This window comes from Mesoplodon mirus (assembly GCF_964341445.2).
Source record: "Mesoplodon mirus genome assembly, chromosome: 2".
NCBI lineage: Eukaryota > Metazoa > Chordata > Mammalia > Artiodactyla > Ziphiidae > Mesoplodon > Mesoplodon mirus.
In genome coordinates this window covers 72,494,132-72,520,504 of record NC_138977.1, presented here as the reverse complement: position 1 = coordinate 72,520,504, position 26,373 = coordinate 72,494,132, and positions in this window count along the sequence as shown.

Sequence of the window (26,373 nt, the reverse complement as noted above, 5' to 3'; positions counted from 1 at the left end):
CACTGAGATTTTTACTGACTTTTCCAGTTTTTTACTGTTTGCTTTCTCCAGAATGTCATATGGTTGGACATAAAAGCTAAAGTTTCCAGCTTTCTAAGATTGACATATTTTACTTCATAATATACATTTAAGTTTCTTCTTAATGGTTCAATAGTTCTTTGTTTATCACTGAAAAATATTCCATTGTCTGAATGTATCACAGTTTATTTACCTGTTAGTCTACTGAAGAGCATCTAGGTTGCTTCCAAGTTTTGGCAAATATGAATAAAGCAGCTATAAACATCCATGTGCAAATTTTTGTGTGGACATAAGTTTTCAGCTCATTTGGGTAAATATCAAAGTGTTGGATTGCTGGAGGGTATGGTAAGAGTATGTTTTATTTTGTAAGAAACTGAGAGTGGCTATATCATTTTGTATTCTCACTAGCAGAGTGTTCTTGTATCACACCCTCATCAGTATTTGGTTTTGTCAGTATTCCAGATTTTGCCATTCTAATAGGTGTGTACTGGTACTTTATGGTTGTTTTCATTTACATTTTCCTGATGACATATTATGTGGAACATCTTTTTATTTGCTCTTTTTTCAACTATATATCTCCTTTGACGAGCTGTTTGCTAAGGTCTTTGGCCCATTTTTTAAAATTGGGTCATTTATTTTCTTATTGATGAGTTTTAAGGGTTTCACATATTTTAGATTTGTCCTTTATAAGTTGTATCTTTGCAAATATATTCTCCCAGTTGTGGCTTGTCTTCTCATTTTCTTGACATTGTCTTTCTCAGAGCAGTTTTTGATTTAATAAAGTCCAGCTTTTCAATTAATTTTTTCATGGATTGTATCTGTGTTGTATCTAACAAGTCATCACCATACTTAAGACCATGTAGGTTTTCTCCTGTTGGGAGTTTTATTCTTTTGCATTTTACATTTAGGTCCATTAAGAGTTAATTTTTGTAAAGAATATAAAGTCTGTGTCTAGATTCTGTATTTTTTCTTTTTTTTCTTTTTTTTTTTTCATATGTGCATGTCCAGGTTTTACATTTAGTGAAAAGACTATCTTTGCTCCATTGTATCACTTTGGTTCTTTGTCAAAGATCAGTGGAATAAATTTTTATGGGTCTATTTCTGTGCTCTCTATTCTGCTCCATTGATCTATTTTTCTACTCTTTCACCAAAACCATACTGTCTTGATTACTGTAACTTTATAGTAAGTCTTGAAGTTAGGTAGCATCAGTTCTCTAACTTTATTCTACTCTTCCAATACTGGATTTTTTGCTTCTTTATATAAGCTTTAGAACTGATTTGTTAATATCCATAAAATAACTTGCTAGGATTTTGATTGGGATTGTATTGAATCTACAGGTCATGTTGGGAGGAACTTACATCTTGTCAATATTTAGCCTTCTTCTTCATGAACAATTTCATTTAACTCCTTTATAATTTTTTTGTTTGTTTTTGCTCATTTTTCTCTGGTCCCTCAGACTCTCTTGGTTGTTGAATATGTCAGGTGTTCTCTTACTTCAGGATCTTGGTCCTTGTTGTTCCATCTTCTTGGAGAGCACTTTCCCACATATCCACATAATCTTTGATCACAAGTCATCTTCTCAGTGGGACCTTTGTTAATGTTCTGTAGTACTCAAGACAATTGATTTAAATATTTAAACAGAAAGGGATTAAAAAAATATTTATTGTAGTAGATTTGATTTACAATGTTGTGCTAGTTTCTGCTGTACAACCAAGTGAATCAGTTATACATATAAACATATCCAATCTTTGTTTTTTAGATACTTTTTTGCATATAGGCCATTACAGAGTGTTGAGCAGAGTTCCCTGTGCTATACAGCAAGTTCTTATTAGTTATCTATTTTATATATATTAGTGCATATATGTCAATCCCAATCTCCCAATTTATCCCTCTCCCACACACACTCAGAAAAGGATTTAATACATGGAAATAAGTTTAGAAAAAAATTTTGAGAGACTGAGGAAGTAGGCTGTAGTCTATGCTTTTAGAAATGACTCCTAGAATTCAGCTTCCAGTACAACTCTTGATACACAGGGATGAAATTGATGACTAAATCTAGAACTTCATAACCATAATTTTTCCTTAGAAAAGAGAAAAGACTCTGCAGAGAAATGGTCTTCACCTCATTTCTCCCTTACAAATCTCACCCAAATGCACCAAATAGGTCCATTATTTTGTACCCAGAAGTTTAGTTTCAAGGATGTTTGGGAAATGTAATTTTTAGCTTTCTAGATGTTATTGTACAGAGATGCACAATAGGAGATGAAAATTAATCATCCATGCTAATAGATATATGCAGTACAGCACACTTTAAAATTTTTCATGTCCCACTAACACCAGCATCAATTATCTTTTTTCTCTATTATTTCTCCAAAGTGCTTATTAAACTCTTATGTATTATATATTATATTAATTGATTTTGCTTGTTTATTGATTTTCACCATTAAAATTTTTATCTGTTTGCTTTTTATCTGACATCCAAGACCTCAAATGATGTTTGTCAAATAATACAAAGGTTATTCAAAGTATTACATGAGATAAACTTATGTGTTTATATATAATACATTCCTTACATAGATCATATCTCATATTTATCAAACGACATTTGTAAATTTTGTTTTTCCCTTTCCTGTGTTCAATATACTATAGAAGAATTTGTTACACATCTCCTTGGGCATTCATTCAACTGGTCCTCAGCTGCACAACTCCTTCCTACCTTGCAATAAATCATTATGATTTTTCACTCATCAATCCTCACAAAAGATTCAATTTAACTCTTCTTCTGACTCTGTCTTCAAAAATTTATTATTACCATTTAAGTCTTTTGTTACACGTTTCAATCTCTCCAGAAGATAGGGAGAATAGTATGCCAATACCTAAGGTGACACAGTCATGTTTGTAACAGATTCAAGCCAAAGATTTTAAGCCCAGTACCAATGTGCAAGATGTGGTATTGTATGAACTGTGGCTGAGTCCAAATTCATCTGGAAAGAGTGCATTTATGTTAACAATATTTGAAAAGACTTGGGAAAGAAGAGTGGCAACCATCAGTTTTACAAGCTCTGTATTATTCTCCAAAACATAATCGCATATTTTTCATAAGCAAGGGCTCTATAATTCCTTGAAGCTTGGGTAGTGACTAGATTAGCCAGGTTTGTATAGACAAAAGGTAAGTGCCCTAATATATTTTCGGCCAAACGTCTAGCAGGTTAAAAAAAATCTTACCAAGAGCTGAAAAAATGGAAAGAAAATAGAATGGATAGAATAAGGGATAATATAAGTGAATTATTTTTTTTTTTATTTCTAGTTCTTATTCAGAGGAGTCTGAGAGTCAAGACAGATATGACCTGGGAAATTATGGAGATTATACAGGTCAGTGAATCTGTCCTCTCTACAGGTTTTCAAAATCTGTTTTTCAGTCAGGTGAGATGATTTCTAAGTCTTAGTTAAGCCAATGCACCAGTAACATAAGGCATATTTTTCAGTATCTAGATGTATATAATTTTTGTTGTTGTTGTTGCAGTATGCAGGCCTCTCACTGTTGTGGCCTCTCCTGTTGCGGAGCAACAGGCTCTGGATGCGCAGGCTCAGTGGCCGTGGCTCACGGGCCCAGCTGCTCCAAGGCATGTGGGATCTTCCTGGACTGGGGCACGAACCCATATCCCCTGCATTGGCAGGCGGACTCTCAACCACTGCACCACCAGGGAAGCCCTAGATGTATATAATCTTGATCCATAATATATTGTACCTGCACAATCATCACTATTTTTAACCTATTTATGCAATAAATAATTTCTTTTTTATGAATCAAAATATTTTAACTTTTAAATCCTTATGAAAAGAATGGTCCTGGCTTTATGTATTAACTTTATTTTGATGCTCTCCATTCACTTCAACAGTTTCTTCTAAAGTAATTTTAAAAGAAGATAGCTTTGTGATTTTGAGTAAAAATTATTCTGAGTATTTCTCTGTTTTCTTTATAATAGTTTAAAATATTTATGATCTACAGTCTCAGTCACAAATGATTGTAAAGAACAACATCTACCAATTTTTTTTTTTTTTTTACTTTGGTTAAAAAGAATACATTTTAATGTTTCTTTTGACCTCAAAAATTGTACATGCATACACCAAATTTGATATAAATTAGTTTAAATAAGAGGATTTTTTTTAAAAAAAAACGTATTCAGTAGTCTCACAAGCAACCTGGAAGAAATTCTGTTTTTATTCTTTTTTAGAGAAGGAAATTGCAGAATGTCTTTTCTATAAGAACTAGACATCAGTAGTGAGATTCATGGAATATTTGATATACACTCCTATTATGTCACAAAGGTCAAGAGCAATTCAACAAGAGCAATTCAATTTCAAAAGAAATTACCCAAATAAAAAAAAAAGGACAAAGAAATTGAGTAACCATTTTTCCAAAGAAGACTTGTAAAATGCCAGCAGATATATAACAAGGTAATAAACATCACTAATAACTAGGGAAATGTATATCAAAACCACAATGAGATAGCACCTCATATCCATTAGGATGGCTTTTATTAAAAAAAAAAAGATAACAAATGTTGGCAAAGGTGTGGAGATGAGAATCCTTGTGCACATTTCGTGGAAATATAGATCAGTACAGCCACTATGGAAAACAATATGGAGATTCCTCAAAAATTAAAAATAGAACTACCATATGATCCAACAATCACACATCTGGCTATATATCCAGAGGAAATGAAATCAAAATTTCGAAGAGATCACTGCACTTTTATGCTCATCGCAGCATTATTTACAATAGCTAAAATATGGAAGCAACCTAAATGTTCATCAACAGATGAGTGGATAAAGAAAACGTGGTATATGTGCACAACAGAATATTAATCAGTGTTAAAAGAGAAGGAAACACTGTTATATGTGACAACATGGATGAAACTGGAGGACATTATGCTAAGTAAAATGAGACAGAAAGAGAAGGACAAAAACTACTTGATACCACTATATTACAAATCTAAAATAGTCAAACTTATAAAAATAAAGAGTAGAATGGTGGTTGTGAGAGGCTGGAAAGGAGGGAAAAATAGGGGATTATATGTCAAAGGGTACAATGTTTGGATTATCCAGAATGAATAAGTCTTAGAGATCTACTGTATAACATAGTGTCTACAGTTAACAACACTGTTTTGTTTACTTAAAAATTTGCTAAGAAGGTAGATTTTATATTAAGTGTTTTTAAGTTAAAAATAAAAACTAAAATTTTTGTATAAATAAATAAGAGAGTGAGAGAAATCTTTTGGAGGGGATGGGTAGGTTTCTGGCAGATATTGTGGTGATAGTTTCACAAGTGTATACTTATTTCCAAACTCATCAAGTTGTGTACATCAATTATGTGGAACATTTTGCAGTTCAAAAAGAAAAAGGGAGAGAAGAAATAAAAACAGTATTGAGGTTTATGGAGTGTCTGATATACATTCCTGTTAAATGTTGATATCAAGAGATTTTATATTTCTTTCAGGTAAACTGATACTAGATCTCTAAGGTTATTAGCTTCTAATGTGAGTGAATAACAAATGTAGGGGAATATCTACATTTTAAATTCCTACATTTTTAACAATTCAATCCTTCATCCCTATATTTGACAATAATAATTGACAGCAATGATACTTCATAATAGTGGTCATTGGATAATCTTAATTTTTTCTAGACATTATACTTCTCAGCCAAATATTTGGTCTCTAATTTTTAAAGAACTTATGCAAAAATTTCTCTTATCTATCCCCACCAAGCTGTGATATCTCCACATGCTGTTTATTTCCTCATTAATCTTAGCTGGGTGAGTCTGATTAGTGGGACTTAGTCTATGTGTTTGCAAAAGCACTTGGGAAATATATGTCTGTTTGTTGCTGTATTGTTATTTTAAGTCCTAGTTTGTAAAGGTAGGACTCATTATATGGGAAACTAACAAAATGTAACCAGATTGTTAAAAGATATGTTGGGATGTTAGTCAAATTCAAAGACACATGTCCACTACATGTTCTATACAGTAAAGGATAAGCAACAGAGCTACTTGGATAACTCTTCAAAGATATCTATATATCTACCTGTCTATCTATGTATCTATCTATCTATCTATATCTATGCTCAATTATCATCACAGGACTACTACATTAAAATCTCAGAAGCTATGCCTCAGTAGTATTTAGTGAAAGTAGGGAGAAAAATCCAATGTGCACTCTAGGGTAAAAGCAATAGTTCTCAAAACATAATACATATCAAGAACACCTAGGACAGTGTTAAAGTTAATATTCCTGGATGCCATTCCCAGTGATGTTGATTCAGTAGGTATGAGGTTGGTTTCAATAATTTTCATTTTTTAAATGGACTCAGAAGAAGGATTTTGATAGATCTAGTCCAAACTGTGCTTGTGATATTCTGTTGAGCACAAATATAAAGTTCAATTGAAAAGTGATAAAGAATGGGATTAATGTATAATTTCAGGAAAAAAAAATATTTGGACAATTTAATGGCAGCCTGGAAAAAGTGTCAGTCAATTCAGGTATCATAAATAATACTTATCTCTTCAAATTTGTAGGTATATGAACTATACTTGGAACAAAAAAAAGTCATTACTTTTATCAAATTTAATTTCTTCTATCACACATAAAATATTCTATTTTTAAAAGTTTGAAATAATAGAAAAATATATAATATAAAAATATATTCCTTTTATTAAACCTTTCCCCTAAACTAGTGTTGTCCCAATAATTATAACTATCTGTGATAAGTAGAGACAAAGGAGTAACATCCATGACATTCTACATGTCTGCTAGCTATCTTTACAATATTTAATTGGATGTTGACACTTATATTATTATATTAATCTTGAAAAGTGATATACATTATTAATTTCCTTTTGAAAACTGGAAAAAATTTTATTGTGATTCAACTGAATCTCTTTCTCTCGATCTTCTTTATGTTTCTTAAAGTGATCTAGAAGTTTATTTCTCCACTCAACATTTTTTAAAATAATGTCTAAATTTTATAACACTTAAATTTTAATTTCAAGATTCAAAATTGTATTGATATTAATTATTTGTCTATACATTGTGCTGTCTTTTTTTTTTAGCTATTTGTTTTCTTTAGCCCCAAATTTCCTACTTTTTCAATGTCATCCTGGATGACCTAATCAGCATAGTAGGGCAAGAAATAAGTAGCAAATATATAGATTAAAAAGAAGAAACACAACTCTTACTACTTGTTCATGGTATGATTTCTATTTAGAAAATACTAACAACAAAGTTAAATGGCATTATTTAAACCAAGATACCAATTACAGTTACAAGACAATTGTGAGAAAATTATAAATTTTGAGACTTTAACAAAGTCTTTTGTAAAGGTAGAGATATATAATATTCAAAGATAGAAATATTTAATATAAAAAGGGATTAATTTGCTCCCAATTTAACTATTGAGCAAAATTTCAATGAAAAATCTAACATTTTTCATAATGGAAATTACAAGTTGTTGGTAAAATGTACTTTAAAAAGTGAGAACTCAAAATTAGCCAAGGCACAAATGAGAGAAAAATATGTCTTTCCATAAATAACAAACAAATTTATCAAAAAGTTTAAATAAATGTCACTTACAAGCATAGGTCAATATTCCAGAATATTCTTCAGAATTATTCAGAAGAGAGAACTTGGAAATAGTATTTCATTTATGGAAACTGATATTACACCACAGACAAAACGTGTATGATAATCTGTGTATGAGTGGGATAGTGTAGATAAGTGCTGATAATTAATTATCTATATACAAACAAAAATAACATTAAATCCCTACTTCACACAATAAACAAGAAAGTTAATTTCAGATGGATAATGAAATTAACTGTGATAGTAAATCATTAGATGATCTAAGAAACTATAAGTTAATATTTTTTTCCACCTTTGGGTAGATAAGAAATTCTTAAAGAATCTAAAAAAATTTAAAAACCTAAGGGAAATAATAGAATCAATTTCATTAAAATTAAGCATTTTTATTCATGAAAAGAAACTAAAAGAAGATATTTTCAAAATACATCATAAAAAGAATCCTGATGCTCATAGTGTAAAAAGAATCACTATAAATCATGAAGAAAAATAGATATCTCAAAAGAAAAATGTGACAAAGGCAGAAGCAGGAAATTCATAGAAGCAAGCTGGTCTGCAAGCAGATTTAAGAATGATCAACTCTTTAGTCATTATGGAAATGCAAATTAAAAATATAATGAAATGACATTTAAAAAATGTCCAGATAAGGAAAAAATGACTGTGTCAAATTTTGACAGGTAAGTAAAACATTGGAAATTCCTACACATTGCTTGATACAAGGTAAATTGGTATATCCATTTTGGAAAATAAACTCAGTATTACTTAATAAAACTGAATATGTGTATCATCTAGTGGTCAGTGATTTCACTTTTGAATATATACCCTAGGGAAACCCTTACATATATGCTCCAGGGGAATGAGTAAGAACAAAAGCAGTGTTGTATAAGTTTGAATAATAAGTTCCATAATAAACCACAGATGGGAGAATAGATAAATCAATTATTCTATATTTGAACACTGGAGTGTTATAAAGCAGTAAAAATGAATAAGTAGAAAGTAAGATGTGTGTCTTTTTTCAAATTACCAAGCAATTCTTGGACACCAGCTGTGTGTCTTACAGTTCCATTCACTTCTGACACTGTTTACCTGGAGATAGCATCAGATCTCGTAAGTGAAGGTCCTAATCCCACAATACTGTCTGCACTTCAGACACCATGTCCAGGTTGTTACCTGTGCTTCTGACCAACTGGTTATAAATTGAAGGATCCCACAACCCCTTCAAGGATTCAATTTGTTAGAGCTGCTCACAGAACTCGAGGAACTAGTTTACTTACTAAATTACAGTTTATTACAAAGGATATTAAAGGATAAGAATAAACAGCCAGATGAAGAAATACATAGGGAGAGGCCCTGACCACAGGATATATTCTGGTTGGTCCACCAACTTGGAAGCTCTCCCAACCCCCACCTTTCGGTTTTTTTTTTTTTTAATCGAGATTCCATTACAGAGACATGATAAATTACATCATTGGTCATTGGTGACTCATTCAACCTCCAGCCTCTGTCCTTCCCAGAGGTTGGGAGGTATGGACTAAAAGTTCCAATCCTCTAATCATAGTTGGTTCCCTTGGAAAACAGCCTCCCATCTTCAGGGGATTTCCAAAAGTCACCTCATTAATATAACAAAGCACTTTTGTTATTCTCTCATCACTTAGGAAGTTCTAAGTGTTTTTGGATCTCTACACCAGGAACCAGGTAGAAGACAAAATCTATATTTCTCATTATAAACCACAATATCATACACACCCATAAACATAATTAATCTCACCAATGAAACTTTGAAAAAAAGAAAGTTTCAGAGAAATACATATAATACGACTCAATTTATATAAAATTAATTTTTTTTGCCATTAAGCCCTATATTTTTTGTGGTATATTTATGTGCATGATAAAACTGTAAAGAAAAAAAATACAATACCTGTGGGGAGAGTTATGCATTTAGGATGGGTTCAAAGGGTTCCTCAAAGACACTAGTAATATTCTGTTTCTTAATTGTAGAGCTTAGTGCATAGATCCTACTTTTATTCTTATCCTGAATGGTATATATCATATCACATATGACATATATATAAAAATCTATTATATATATCTTTATATATTTATAGAACATGAAAAGAATGTATATACATATATGTGTATGTATATACATACACATATATGAATGCATATACACACATAATGTGTATGATGTATACTACATTTAAATTTTTTTAAATATAATAATGTATATTATATTTTAAAATATTATGCCAAGAATAACAAAAGAAATGTATATCTCCACTTCATTTGGGATTGACTAATGACTAATGTTAATCTCATAGGGATTCTGGTGAATAGAGATACAAATTATTTGTCTTTTGAAGTCAGTGGGGTGGCCAAAATGCTGTCTTACTTGTATACTCTTTCCATTTCTGAGAGAGGATACGCACGGAAGAACAATAGACAGGTAAAGTGTGGGTAATGGAAACCTTGTTTTTCACACAGAGACAGTGCAGTGTATTAGAGAGAACATGAATTTAAAATCAAGCTGACCTGGATTTCCATCCTCACTCACACTCTTGAACACATCATTTACTTTCTCCATATGTTTCTTCATTTTTAAAATAGGTATAACAATACACAGTATCACAGAGTTATTGTGAGGATTAATTATAATAACTACCAGTATGCTTCTTACATGGTGGAGTCTCAAAGAATGTTATTGCCATCTACCTTCTTCATAAATGTGTGAAAGCAACAGTAATAACAGAAGTAAAGTGTGATATTTTGACTTTAGTTTGGAAGTATATTGCATAAGAATCGACTCAAGGAACTTACCATAGAAGCTTTAAAATAAAATGTTCCTGAGACCAGTAATCACAGAAAAGATAGCAAAGACTACTTATTTTTTAGAGATTTAAAAACAAAATTTCTATTTATATCATTTCCCTTCTAATGTTGAGGCCTTTAGTGAACACTTCCAGTTCAATTTTATGTGAGTAGATAGCCACACTCAGCATTCCTCTTCATAATAATGCAAAAAAATATTTTGAAAGAAAAAAATAATATTTTTTTCTTCTGACATCATCTCCCAGAGTAACACTTCTAATAAGTATATTTCTAAAAATAAACTAAAGCAGTCTAAATTTGACAGTGTAGGATGCCCAAAGTAATGCAAATAGCTCCCAGATGACTAACCAAATAAGTCTTTGTGAGTCTAACTTCTATATTCTGAGATAAATTTGCTTTCTAAATCATGGGATTAAAACTAGTTCACTTTTCTGTGGAGAATAACATGAAGAAACGAAATGGATACAAAAATGGCCTGAGACTGTCAACTTAAGGAAACACAGAAAGTCCAACTTAGTGTTGCAAAGCATGGTGGGGCTCCAAATTTTGTCAGCAGAACTAAATCTCTCACCTGAATTCTAAATTGGCTTTGTACAGCCCCTATTCCACGATTATGGGTAAGATGATCATTTTCTAGCACATCACTTATTCTTGGCCCTTGGCACAAATTATTTTACATTCTCCCTACTTTTCTGCCAGCAATAGGCTTGAACTTTTGCTTTCCAATGGAGCATCTGGCCAGAGAGCTCAAATGTTGTTATTCTCTAGACCTGACCTTGGAAATCTGCTTTACTTGAAGCAGGAGACTTCAACTAAAAGTCAGATGGCATTTTCCCATTCTTATTATTTCGGTGCTCACTCACATGGATGTTGTTTGTCCCTTGCAGAACTCCTGTCTGAAAGTGCTCTAGAAGCTGTGCTTAGTTAATATTCAACTCTTATTTCACTTCCAATTGGTTTATTCCTCTGTTATTTCTTTAGACCTTTAGTGTAAATCAGGATAACATTGAATGCCCTAGGAGGATAAGATAAAAACTCACTCTTTGGCTGAAATTACTGATATAGCCTTAAATTCAGTAGTCTTAATAATAACATTCAAAGAGATGGTCAGATGATCATGGTCATGATCAAAAAGAACATGATGCCAAATATTACAAACATTGGGTAGTTAGAACTTAAACAAATTAGTAGTATTTAAAGTAGAGGAAACAAGATTTCTGAGGTTGTCAAACATTATTTTCTGTCAGTGAAAGATTTAATTTACCTGTGGGTAGATAACCAAATGTTAGTTACTTTTTGTTTTGGTTTATTTAGATGAGGAGCTGAAAAAAGATGCTGAAAATAATAAACAGAAAACATGACAGATTTCAGCTTGTGAACTCAAGTGCCTTGTATCAGGAAGTGCTAGTGATATGAAATCTGAGACAGTTTTGTTTTATGAGACCAAACTTCTCCAATGAAAAAATGCCATGGTATAAACATGGGATTTGGGGAACTGAAGAATAAAAGCCGTAGAATCCTTCATTATTTGGCTCTTCAGTAGTGTCAGCAATGTGAAAGAATATATCCCATTTGCCCCAAGCTAAATGGGTTTCTGAGTGAACAAGAATGAATGTGAAATTTGATGTCACTCCAGACACTTCTGAAAATATCTCAAAATCATCCCCTCCATTACAAAGGCACATTGCAGCCTCCAGAAAGAGATTATTTCAGCTGTTTTAAGGACATACATATGTAGTAGATTGGTAAAATAATAAATAATAACAGATGGAAAATTATTGAACTACACTGATCCTGCATAATACAGGGTGACTCCAAATATGTTAATATGAATTCAAAGCAGAACTTCCATTTTCTGTCTCCTTAACTTTTTCAGTCTATGTAAGAATGGAAATCATTAAAATTAGTTTGATGTGTTCTATAGAAATCTGTGGCTTCCTATGAAAATTCTTGATTATGACATTTTATGAATTTCGTTAAATATAATAAACTATTAATTATATATAAAAGAACTGTGATAGACAAAATGATGGCCTCTTAAAGATGTCCATATCTGAATCCGTAGAATTTATGAATACGTTACCTAACATGGCAAAGGGGAATTACAGATGGAATTAACTTTGTTAATTAGCTGATCTTAAAATAAGGAGATTATTTTGGATTATGTAAGTGGGCCCAGTGTAGTCCAAGGATCCTTAACATTGGAAGAGGGAGGTAGAAGTGGAGGTCAGATTACTATGTTGTAAGAACAAAATCTGCTGTTGCAGGCTTTGAAGATAGAGGAAGGGAGCCATGAGCCAAGGAATGTCAACAGCCTCTGGAAGCTGGAAAGGGCAAAGAACAATTCTCAAGAGCCTCTGGAAAGAAATTAACCCTGTTGGCGCCTTGATTTTAGCCCAGTGAGACTTACATCAGACTTCTTACCTACAGCACTGTAAAATAATAAATTTGTGTTGTTTTAAGCCACCAAGTTTATGGTAATTTGTTACAGCAACTAGTTACAGCAATAGAAAACTAATACTGAACAAGGAACCTATATATGTTTGATTTTATTGTCATATGTTCACTTACAAAGAATAAACTAGGTTATATCTGAAACTAAATCTGAAATGAACCCAGGTTGTTTTGGGGTGATGCTTACTTAATCAAATGTACCCTTTTGAGACATTCATCTATTCACTCTACCAGTCAGTTCATCTGTCAGTCATAAATTGATTGAACAGCCACTGTGTTCCAGGAATCATGGAAGGCACTCTGGATACAAAAATAAAATACATATGCACTGTAACTAACATCTTGGAAGTTAGAATTTTACCTTTCTTTCAATTATTGAGAAAATTGATGTCACAAATATGCCCGAAAATATTACAGATTTTAAAAATTAAAGTTGGGGCTTCCCTGGTGGCACAGTGGTTGCGAGTCCGCCTGCTGATGCAGGGAACACGGTTTCGTGCCCCAGTCCAGGAAGATCCCACATGCTGCAGAGCGGCTGGGCCCGTGAGCCATGGCTGCTAAGCCTGTGCTTCCAGAGCCTGTGCTCCGCAACGGGAGAGACCACAACAGTGAGAGGCCTGCGTACCTCCCCCCACCAAAAAAAAAAAAGTTAATGACTCATGTTTGCAAAGTGAGTACAGATTGGGAGGTTCTCCTATCCATTCCCCTTCAAGTTGTCATTCAGTAATCCAGCCCCCTTCCATTCTATGGCTCCATCATCAGTGAGTTTTCAGTTCCAGCTATTGGGGATGGGAGAGAAAGAAAGTGTGGAGGATGTCATGACTGATTTTCAGGGTCAGGCCTGGAAGTGACAAACATAATTCTGGGCACATTCCATTGGCACAAGCATAATAGTATGACCACAAATAAATGCAAGGAAAGCTAGGAAAAATAGTCATCCCATAGACCCAGGAAGAGAAATGGGGTTGGGGAGCATATTGTTGGTATTAACTACTGTCTTCTCTTGTGGGGTGGATTCTCTACTTTTTTTTTGGGGGGATGGGGAATATATGCACCTCCTCTCCAAGTGGGCAAATCCAAAGTCTCTGCCCTTATTGCAAAAAACTCAAATATAAGATCTACAGTAACATTCAGTCCTCTCCATTTATTAAATGACCCTAGAGCAAAAGACAAAAGTTATCTACCTCACTTCCCTCCCAATAGTGGAAAAGGTACAGCCTAACTACAATCAACATGCACATTTATATGGAAAAGAAATAAAAACAATCATGTCCACCTCTTATTGACTATTTAAAATATTTGATACAATTTTTATGGGAGAAGTTATAGCTAGAACTTCAGATTAAAATATATATTAACCTATAAGATGATGTTAAATACCACAGCTACTGTGGAGATAAACATGGTTATAGAGGCTTAACTTTTTTTCCACATGGACAAAGATTTCTTTCTACTTCTGTTAAGTTATTTTAATTTGTTTTGTGGTACTGCAGGCTGATAGTATGAGGTCTATAATAGTCACATCACACAAATATCTATATACAAAACTCATTAATATTACAGGCAGTGTGTCAAGTCTAATATGATATTAGCCTGGATAGGTGGGATCAGTGCAAATTGAGCTAACTAAATATCTTTATGAAATTTATAAGATTAGAAAGCTTTCTAAGAGAGTAACCTGATTCTGTCCTTTTCTAAGTTTATTCTGAACAAAGGGAGCATGGAAAATCAAAGTTTTATGTAATTCAGTGGATAAGTTTTGCCAACATGTTTCTGGCTTTAGAAATCTCCTAAATGAAGTTTTGAATACTTGTATTATGATTATATTGTTACAATGCTTCTTAACACAATATATTAATATTTGATAGTGTTCAATAATTATAGTTATGTATATATTTAATATTCCTGTTATATTTTATTTGTAACCCTCTTTTTTGTAAGGGAAATGGGAATATGTGCTACTTGTAGAGGCAAATGAAATTGTGAAATGGTTTTTGAGGAGATATGGAAGCTTCTTGAGGTGTTTTTTTATCCCTTTAGGCCCAAGATCACATAGTAGGTGTCAGAGAAAAGAGTCAAACCTAAGTTTGTTTGCCTTTGATGCATATGTGTTCTTTTTATAATACCAAACTGCTTGGGAAAAATCTTTAAACATTGGTTCTTGAAGAATGAAAAAAAATGTCAAAAACTTATTGAAAACCAGTGTTTCAGATTCCTATATACATTTACAATTTAAAATGTTCTCAACAAACCCTCAAATTAGAATGCATCTGTTAATAACTCTCCAACCACCACACTTGAGATTAAATGTAAACCCTGAACATGTCTTTGCTCAACTGCCATTTTTTTTTCTCTTTTTTGTCCAATTACCACAGCAAGTACGTTCCTGCCACAAAGGTATTACTCCCTGCTCTCTCCATCTTGAAGGCTCATTGTCCAGAGTCTCATATGCCTACTTAATACTCATTTTCCCAGCTTACATCAGTTTCTTCCTGAAGAGACTTTACCTGACTTCCCTGATCATTACTCTCTTTTCTCTTTTCACATTATTTAGCATATGGGAAAAATTATCTGTCAATCTATGTATTTAATCATCTACCTACCTGCCAACTTACCTATGTAGGCAATTTTTCCCACAACTAGGACACCAAACCCATGAGGGAAAATCTTCATTTTTTTCATCTATATCCCAAGCATATAGAACAGTCAAAACATATTTGTTTAATGGAGGAAATTTGTACAGATAAAAAAACAGGGGTTGTAGTAAAGCTCAGAAGTTCATTGAATGAATGACTATTGTGATAGCTATTTAATCCTGTCTGACTCCAAATTCTTCTTTATTTACTATTTTACAGGCTTTTTAAAAGTTTAAGATTATTTTAAATAAAGCATATTCATTTTACATTTCACTCAAAGTGATATGTTATGAATGTAGGAAAAAATGTTTTCCATATTAAGTAGGCTAGTGTTATGAACACACACACCACACACCCACACCCACACTCACACCCACACACACAAATGGTATTATAGAGAAGATTCTGTGTTCTTTTGTTAGAGGATTAATGCTTGATTATAAAATGCATAGTGAGAAATTTTCTTTAAAATTTCATGTAAGACACATGTTAAAAAATAGTCCTTTAGTAGAGTCCATCACTCTGAATAAAAATTTCATATTGATAATGTGGTTGGAAAGTGGTATTGAACTTCAAAGAGGCTTGAAAACATGACAGATTAATACATTCATATAATGAAAATTCTCTTTCAGTGGTTCTATTTTTGTATCTCCTCTTGTTCTTACCATTTTTGTCATTTAAGCTTTAAAGCTTCTTGTGGTATAGTGCCTCAGGATATAATTTTCTCTTTTATAAATAAATGATGCCCAGTCTAAAGTGACAAACTATTGGGTAAGTGAACATAGAGATGATAGACTATTTTGACTTTCAAAAAAGCTGGCAGCAAACAAAATATATGCTGATGAGAAAAAATTAGTTCTATAGAAAGTATAATTGCTCTAGAATAAAACCTGAAATTTAAAAAAATATTTTTAGTTATCAAAATATTTAATAGGTTTTGTCAAATAAAGTGATACATACAATAATAAATACTTTCTTCCTGTATGTCACAAGAACTGCAAATGATGATACTAGGAAAATAAAACTAATAATAATAATAATCTGCAATAATAATATCAGTATTTTACATAAAATGTGAATTAAGAGTTACATGACAATGGAAAATTGAGCAGATACTTGGATTATAGGCAACCTCTGCCATTACTGTAGTTTTTTTTTTTTTTAATGATTGCAGTGAAGATTTAGAGTGCTTTTGTACATTCTACCACCATGTCTTGGAATCATATCATTGTAAATCATAGAAATAGCATGGTGAGGTCATAAAAATACAGAGCAGAGTATTTCTTTTGCATACAGGTTCTGGCTGAAGGCAATTAAATGGTTTGCTGAAATTTTAGAAATATTTTCTAGTTTTCTCAAATCAATTACTCTTTTAAATAGAAAAGAAAATAGTCCAATTATTTTTAAACTATAGAGAATTTAATGTTCTTTCAAAATGTATTAGCACTATCCAAAATAGGTCTTCAAACTTCTTTCTGGCTGCAGTGTTCTGGATATTAAATCAGAATAGAGGGTGATATATTCAACAAAAATTTAAAGAAGCACAATCCTTTTAACAGAGATTGCTGAAAATATGTCTATATCAAGTATCTGTATATCAACTTATGTTTCTTTAATGGCGTCTATTATTTCTTCTAACAGCCTTGTTTCAAATTGATCTCTATCTGATCTCCAATAGTACTTTAGCTTCAAATTGTTTGTTCTCTTACTTTTTTCTGCTCTGACATGTGTTTTTTTTTCAAAACCACCAGGCAGTTAACTCAATTCTGACACTATCTACATGGAGATAGCATCAGATCCCACAGGTTAAGTGCTCAATTTCACCAGATTCCCATTTCATACACCAATTCCAAGTCCAAGTTCTCACCTGTGCTTTTGACCAACAGACTATAAAATCAGAGTTACCCATGAAACCTTCTTCAGATTCAATTAATTTGCTAGAGCAGCTCACAGAACTCAGAGAAACAGATTACTTACTAGATTACCAGTTTATTATAAAATGATATAACCCAAGAAAAGTCAACTGGAAGAGATGCATAAGGCAAGGCATGTGGGAAAGAGCTTGGAGCTTCCTTGCTGTCTCTCTCCTAGTGTGTCATTCTTCCTGCTTATCCATGAATTCTAGGAGATTCTGTTTTGTTGTCCTTTCATGTTTCTAGAAGCCATCTGTATTCCTTGGCTCATGACCCCCTTTCTTTCTTCAAGGTCAGCACCAGCTGAGTCATGTCATATCACATCACTCTGACCTTATTGGGCACACCTGCATAATCCAGGGTACTCTACCATTTTTAGGTCAGTCACTTATCAAATGTAATTTGATCTGCAAACTTAAATCTCCTTTGCCATGTAAGGTAACATACTCTTATGTTCCAGAGACTTAGATGTAGACATCTCTAGAGGGCCATTATTATGCCCACTGTAACATTGACAATGAGTGTTTGATAATAGGTCTACTTATCATATCACATTGTACGTTAGGGAGATGGTCTGAGCCAAACAATTTGAAGTTGATGAGGCAGGAAGTGCTATGTGTTTGACACCATTTATTTCAAAGTTGGAACAAAGGAATTAAAAAAATGGTTATAGCAAAATAAATTAGCCAATGTATTTTTCTGAATTCCTAGATATTGGCTGCTATTTTTATTAATACTTGGATTTTTTACATCATTTTAAGTTTAAGTTATAAAATTCAGAGGAAGCTAGGAGATTTCCCACACATCCTTTGCCCTCACACAGTAGATTAAAAAAATACAAGGCACAGTAGAACAAAAAAAAAAAAAAGAAAAAAAAAAGGATTAGAAAGACAACAGACTTTTCTTAGATAAAATGCATGCCTGAAAGCAGTGGAGCAAATATCTTTAAAGTACAAGTCAGAAGAATTCCTTCACACAGAAAGAAAGTGATACAAGATGAAAATCTGTATTTTAAAAAGTAATGAAGAACACCAAAAAAAGTAAAAATGTGTGTAAACACCAGACTTATTTTCCATATTTGAAACAATTTTAAGCTGATAATTGAAACTTTAAAGCTAATACAGCTGACCCTTGATAAATGCAGGGGTTAGGGATGGCCACCCTCTGTGCAGTCAAAAATCAGTGTATAATTTATAGCCAGCCCTCTGTATCTGTGGTTCAGCCTCTGTGAATTCAACCAACCCTAGATTGTGTAGTACTGTATTATTTACTACTGAAAAAATCCTGCATGTAAGTGGACCCACACAGGTCAACCCATGTTTTTCAAGGGTCAACTGTATAGTAAAATTATATAATGGGATTTATAGCATATAAGTATTATAAGTTTATGAGAATAATAGCATGAAAACTGAGAATGAGATAATGAAAATATACTTTTATAAATTCATGAAGTGAATGATTCATGAAGTGATATGATATCATTTAAAGAATACTGTGACATATTATATATGTATACTCTAAACCTTAAAACACCACCAAATTATTACAAAGAGAGAGAGAGAGAGAGAGAGAGAGAGAGAGAGAGAGAGAGAGAGAGTTACAGCTAATAAGTCAACTGCTCTATCAGTGGGAGCCAAATAGAATTGGTTTGCTAAATAAGAAAGTAGGACCTATATATCATCTTATAATACTACAATTTAGTCAGGAAAATGATACAATACAGCAAAAAGCAATAAAGTTAAAACGTGTTTTGTTGCCAATGTCTGCCTTAGATTAGCAATCTGGAGATACTGAGCACAGGCTTCAATTGTCCTCCCTTTGCAGACTTGTACCAGGCTCACTTTTTTTCCTAGATTAGGATCCACTGACATATGCACCAGAGCACCTCAGAACCAGGGAGCTCAACATGGAATCTTGGTTGGATTTCTTATATGCTCCTTGTCACGTAGACACATCATTGCTATGTCATCAGCCACAATGACTAAAGCATGTGAACTTCTCATCAAAACCAGGTGTAAAGCATAAATTTGCTATTACCATAGTACTGACAAGCTTACACAAAGTGCTTCCAAATGTGTTTCAGATCCAGTGCACTGTCATTCAGTACATTTGTGCATGGCCAGAAGTCAGTGCCATGCAGGTACAGATCCACTTCAGCAAAATAGCTTAGGCTAATTGCAGGCCTGCTGGAATGAACCTTCACTTCATAGCCCACTCCACTGACCCATGGACAAAGGCTTTTTATGACAAAAACTTGCTCTTGATCTGATAGCCTTAGAACATCATGTAATCACTTGTACAATCCAAATGCATGTACAGATACCTAACATTTGCAATAACTAATGACTTGAAGTTAAAAACAGACAGCTAGGCATTAAAAAGACCAACACAAACTTTATGAAATTTGTTTTTATAGTAACTTTACAATTTTTTTTGTTTTCCAAATCTAAAGTTATTGGTACTTTTTAGTATACATTTTCTGTGTAATTAAGAACCGTAATCAATATATTATTAATCACATTTAAATCTGCTTCAGGTCAATCCCCCTCCATATAAATAATATCTTGAGAGAATTTTGACTAATCTCCCAATACACTTGATCATCAACACCAGTATTATCATATGATTTCTTTTGCTTTTCTACCATTAATTTTATTTGTGATCTCTATATTTCACTATGTAATACTGCTATGTAACTTGATATAATTACAGTACTTTTATTTTGTCCTATCCAACCAAATCTACTGTTCCATCTACAATACATTATTTCTCATAAGCATATAGTTTAAAGGTTATGACAGCTATTCCAGGATTCCAAAGACTTGAACATACAACCAAATTCCTTGTCTAAGATTACATGATTTAATAGGTATTTTTTCCAGTAAGAAGGACCCCATGAAAAAGTACTCTAGTCCAGTTTAAGATTTGTCTTAAAATATCCATTTGTTTCACTACAGGTAAAGACTGGTTAGCATTCAGCTGTAGCACAAGAATTGTCCAAAAGATTCTCAATAGATAGTATCCTCCACTTCAAAATCTCTGTGGATTAGGTGACTCATACAGCTTCCAAAAGCACATACCTTAGGCTTCTGTGAGAATCACCAGCCATTTTGCCCAAGATATTTCAGTTTCCTCTAGAATTACCATATATATTATTCCAGTTCATTTCACTATGTGGGCTTTCTTCTAACTCTGGATTGGAGCATTTTAATGTATACACTGATTACAAAACACAGTTTATTTGGACCACGTTATTTTTCCAAGCAGCTTGCCATCCTTGTCCATATAGAATAGAATGCATTCAAGATGTCCTATGAATGCCAGAATAGCCTCCTTTTCTTTTTTGTATGTATTTTCTCATTAGAAGAGAAATTTAAACAATACTCCTACCCCACCCCAAATTCAGCTAAAACTATCATTTCAAATGGTCCAATTCTATTTGATCCACCAGACCTACTGCTGTCACTGGGTACTAGCTTCTTCTGTGTTGAAATGAGTAATTAAATATGAAACCCCAGGGATCAGGACACATAGATAATGAGTAGTAGTCCCCCTAAATGGGCTTTGGTTTCAGTATAACATAGTATTCCCCATAACCACTCACATGAAATTGCTGACTTTATTCTCAGGAATGTAGAACCTCCAAGTTATACCCATTCTTGTGTCAATGATTCATGTGTATCAATTTCTTCTCCAACTCTTCCCAGCTTTCTATCCACAATGACAGGCCAAACAGTTAATATTATACCTAAAGCTATGAGAGTGGGTCATGGAGCAGGCAACCTTCTACCCCTGTATCCTAGTACTCTTTTTATGCCTTCATCACCAAAATTAATGATCACACAATGTTCATTCAGATTACAATTAGTCAGTGTTCTCTGGATTTTACTGGGTAAATATTCTAAACATGGGTTCTTGATATCCTGTGAAACAAGAACCAGAAGACATAGTCACTTTAATATTTTTCCATATTCTCATAGTCAGATGTCCCATAGTCAGATGTCCCACCTGTTTATTTATTTTGAGATTGTAAACCCCTCCCAGAAACATGTTTAATAGGCCGGCTGTTATCCAGATCATTCTTCATTCTTTAAAAAAGAGGAATTTTCAGCAAACATTCATGTAAGAGAGACGTCACCAAAGTGTAAACATTTCTTTATTATGTATTGCAACTATTATGCAGATTTTTTTCCTTTCCCTTCAGCATTCCTGTATCCTACAAAAGTAATTTTATGACACCTTAGGTACTTATTAGCCATCCTAATAAGTACTGCATTACCTGCCTCCAATAGACTTTTACAGGAAATTTTCTCCAATGCCAGACCATTTCACCCACACATTTGTAAAAGACTTGAGTTCCATAACAGGAGTTGTGTCAAGAAACCTTGGCCTTCCTATCAATCATCTTTCTCCATTAACACTTTAATATTTTTTTATTGAAGTATATTTGAGTTACAATGTTTCAAGTGTACAACTTTAATATTAAAAGTAGGCATTTTGGGGCTTCCCTGGTGGCGCAGTGGTTGAGAGTCCGCCTGCCGATGCAGGGGACACGGGTTCGTGCCCCGATCCCGGAAGATCCCACATGCCGCAGAGCGGCTGGGCCCGCGAGCCATGGCTGCGGAGCCTGTGTGTCCGGAGCCTGTGCTCCGCAACGGGAGAGGCCACAGCAGTGAGAGGCCCGCGTACAGCAAAAAAAAAAAAAAAAAAAAAAAAGTAGGCATTTTGGTGTCCAATGTTGGAGAACATTTCTCTTTATAAAATTCATTTAAACTCAGATAAATTAGGTATATCTGCCTTGTAATTTTCACATTCTTGGAAGTTTAAGGAGATACAGTTGTAGGTTCCCCTAGCTCCCTATAAAACCATCAAAATTTTGGTTGGTACACCAACAACTCCCTTCTTTTTTCATACAATTTCAAACAATATTTTATAAAAAATAAACACATTATTTTTTATTGTAACTTGTATATTTATTGTCACTAATGTAATCATTAATTTTAATGACCAACCCGATTTTACAAACAACTGAACAAAGTAAAAAATCCTGCCAACTAAACTGTGAGACAATCTCTTTTATAACATACTATTTTCTGAAAGAGTTTTTTTCAACTTAATTAAATATATAGTTACCATATAAGACTCGCATATACTTTAAAAAGGCAATATAAACAAATTAAGTTGGTTAAGGTTTTCCTAAAACTCTGACCTTAAAATTTTAAGCAAATTGAATCCAACAATACATATATTGAAAGATATTACATCATGACCAAGGCAGGTTTATCTCAGGAATGCAAAGGAAAAAAAAAAAAAAACAACAACCTTATCCTGATTTAGGACACCTACGAAAAACTTACAGCTAACTTTGTATATAAAGGTGAAGGATTGAACACTTTTCCATTAAGAGCAGGAACCAGACAAGGATATCTACTCTCATTGCTTTTATTCAACATCATCTAAGAAGTTCTAGCAGGTGCAATATGAGAAAAAAAAAATCCAGTTTGGAAAGAAGATGTAACTGCTGTGTAGATTTCTATACCTCTATAGCCTCTATACAAGGCTAGCTTTTTCTTTTCCTTTGACGTTGATTGAAACATCAAAGGATCAGAAGAACTTCCTTATCTCCAAGTCTGAAATACTTCCTAGTCACTCTCTTCTCTGTCTTGTCATTTGCTTTATTTTCACAGTAGGACTTGTAATTTTCTGGTTACAATTAGAATATAGGCTTTGGAGAGGAGAGACGGATGTGCCTTTTCAGTGTCGTGTGCCCAAGTTTGAGAAGAGTTCCTGACACATTGTAGGTGGTCAGTGGATTTCTCTAATAAATGAATATGATGAATTTAATGAAAGAATTGGTGAAATCAATGCAAATGTGCAGATAGTCTGAACAAAATGTATATTAATTCCACTATTTAAAAAAGTGTTCTTTAGTCTTACTGCTTTTTTTAATTTAGATAAAATGTGCTTTATTTTAAAATGTATATCTACTTAAATGGCTTATGTCATTAAATATTGCACTATTAAGTGCAAACACAGACTTATTTATTCCCAGGGCTATTTTATAAATTTGAATATTAAAGAATAGGGCTTCCCTGGTGGTGCAGTGGTTGAGAGTCCTCCTGCCGATGCAGGGGACAAGGGTTCGTGCCCTGGTCTGGGAAGATCCCACATGCCACGGAGTGGCTAGGTCCGTGAACCATGGCCACTGAGCCTGCACATCCAGAGCCTGTGCTCCACAACCGGAGAGGCCACACAGTGAGAGGCCTGCGTACCGCAAAAATAAATAAATAAATAATAATAATAATAATTTCCCTACTTTAAAATGTTCAAATTGATTAAAATCAATCCATTTATTCTTCTGCATAAGTTCCTTTTTAGTGAATTCAGTTTTCTTCAGGGATTAATAAATTTATGCAAGTTAATTTAAGAGATTCTTAAAAGTCAAGCTTTGATCAAAACATATTTCATATTGCTAACCATCTTAAACCTAAAGGAGACATATTAAAAATAATTCAAATCAATTACACTTCAATAAAAAATTGATTAAAATAATTGAATTATATAAGTTCACCATTTTCACCATAATTTATTTTAAAATGTCATAAGACTGACTTTTACATTAAGATATTAAGGTATACAAATTTACTTGAATTTAGGTTAAATGCTCTAAGATTATTGGAGTACTTGTGTATTCTTTGAACAGTTTATTCCATAGTCATCTTCTCATAGTATATTTTAGCACTACTAATACAGATCTAACAAATTTCCAAATATCAAACCTCATTTTTCCCATGTAGAATTTGCTTTTGATTGGAAAACAAAATAATCAAATGTGTTATAATTCTGCGAAAGATAAACACCTCTTTTTTTTTTTTTTGGCTGCCCATCTTGCGGGATCTTAGTTCCCTGACCAGGGATTGAATCCTGGAGGTTGCAGTGAAAGCCCGGAATCCTAACCATTAGGTCACCAGGGAACTCCCTTCTTTTTTTTAAACCACTTTTTTTTTTTTTTTTTTTTTTCTGTACGCGGGCCTCTCACTGCCGTGGCCTCTCCCGTTGCGGAGCACAGGCTCCGGACACACAGGCTCCGCGGCCATGGCTCGCGCGCCCAGCCGCTCCGCGGCATGTGGGATCTTCCGGGATCGGGGCACGAACCCGTGTCCCCTGCATCGGCAGGCGGACTCTCAACCACTGCGCCACCAGGGAAGCCCCTAAACCACTTTTGAGTATGCTCTTATGAGCTCTTATGGACTCTGAGACAGTGCTGCCATTAGAAGCTTTTCTTTTGCAAGTATCTACGATTCTAGGTCACAGTTCTGGGCTTTGTAGAAATCTGAAAGAGTTAAAATTATATTATATTGTATAATCTAAATCTGTACAAAGAAGAAATCACCATTTACAAGTTGTTTTTTTTTTTTTTTTTTTTTTTTTTGGTCTATGCACTTATGTAGTTCATTAGCCAGTTAGTATTTCTTGGGTTAACATAGGTTACACATTGTTATTATTCTAACTACCATTAAAATATTACATTGTAATACACTTCACATCTAAAAGCCATACATGAAAGTAAGAACACTGGCCTTCTCTACAAAGTTTAGAAAATTTAATACTGTTATTATCATTTAGCTAAAGGCGATAAATAGATTCCAGTGTTCCTGAGTTGAGTCCATGTCTTCTAATTTTTCTAAGTTCATTTTCATTAAGTTATTAATGTTCGTATTTCAGAGTTGTATCTCAGATTCTTGAGGAAGACATTTATGGGTTGTAAAACTGCAAAGAGGTCTTTAAAAAGAGGTCTCTCAAAGAGGGGGAAAGGAATTTACAATGACAAGTTTCTGAAGTAAATGCTCTATGAAAAGAGAGGTCAGTACTTTGAGTTAGGAAGAAGGCTGTTTGAATTTTAGTCACATTGAGGGAAACATTCAGGACATTTTGACCAGTATCATTGGTACGAACCATTGGCTAAGGCTCTGTTGGTAGCTTCACTGGTAGTGACCACTCACAAGTTGAGGCCAGATCAGGAAAGAGACAATGGTGTGGATATCCTCTGGGAACTTGTGATAACAGACTATTTTTTGAGACTCATAGTGAAGCACTCTTTGGGTACTTCCAGAAATAAGAAGGGCAGACAATTACCAACAATTAAACCAGATAAAATCTATGCCAATATACTTTGTGTTTACAAAGAAAAAGAAATTATTTCACAGACCCGGAACATGTCTAGTAAATCACACTGTTCTGTGTTCTTCTATTTAATTGTGTGAGTTGAGTCATTCTCAGCAAAGTCACTTTTTTCTTTATAAAGTCACGAGTTTCCAGCTACTATTATGTAAAGTATCCTCTTAGCTAGATATTACTTGTCAATTAGAGACTAGTTAGTGGTACTTGTATGAGTAAACCAGACAATTGAACTTCCTCCATCATTTAAATAATTCTATCTCAATTATTTTGTTTGTTTGTTAACACAACATGAATTAGAAAAGAATTATCTCTTTTTGCTAGAGAAGCAAGATCCAGACCAGAAGTAAGGCAGCATTGTTAATTCTTGTGTAAAGAAATAAGCGTTCCCTTGCAGAAATGTCTTTTTTGTTTAAAAATTGAACAACAATCTTAAATAGGTTTCTTTTTCACTGTGGAATTTCTCTGTGTATTTAACATATTCTTTAAATCTCGAAGAGAAAAATTTAAGATAAATTTTCTTAACTTATTTAACCACAACCTTTGTTGTCTTAAAGTACTATTAATATATCTTAGAACCAGAGTTATGTGGCCCAAGTTTAGGGAAATGATGTGTTATAATCCCTTAGCATCACTCCATAGAGATATTTTTTTTAAGTTTAAGTGGTGAAGCTGATACATCAAGTAACTTGCAAATAGAAGAAAAG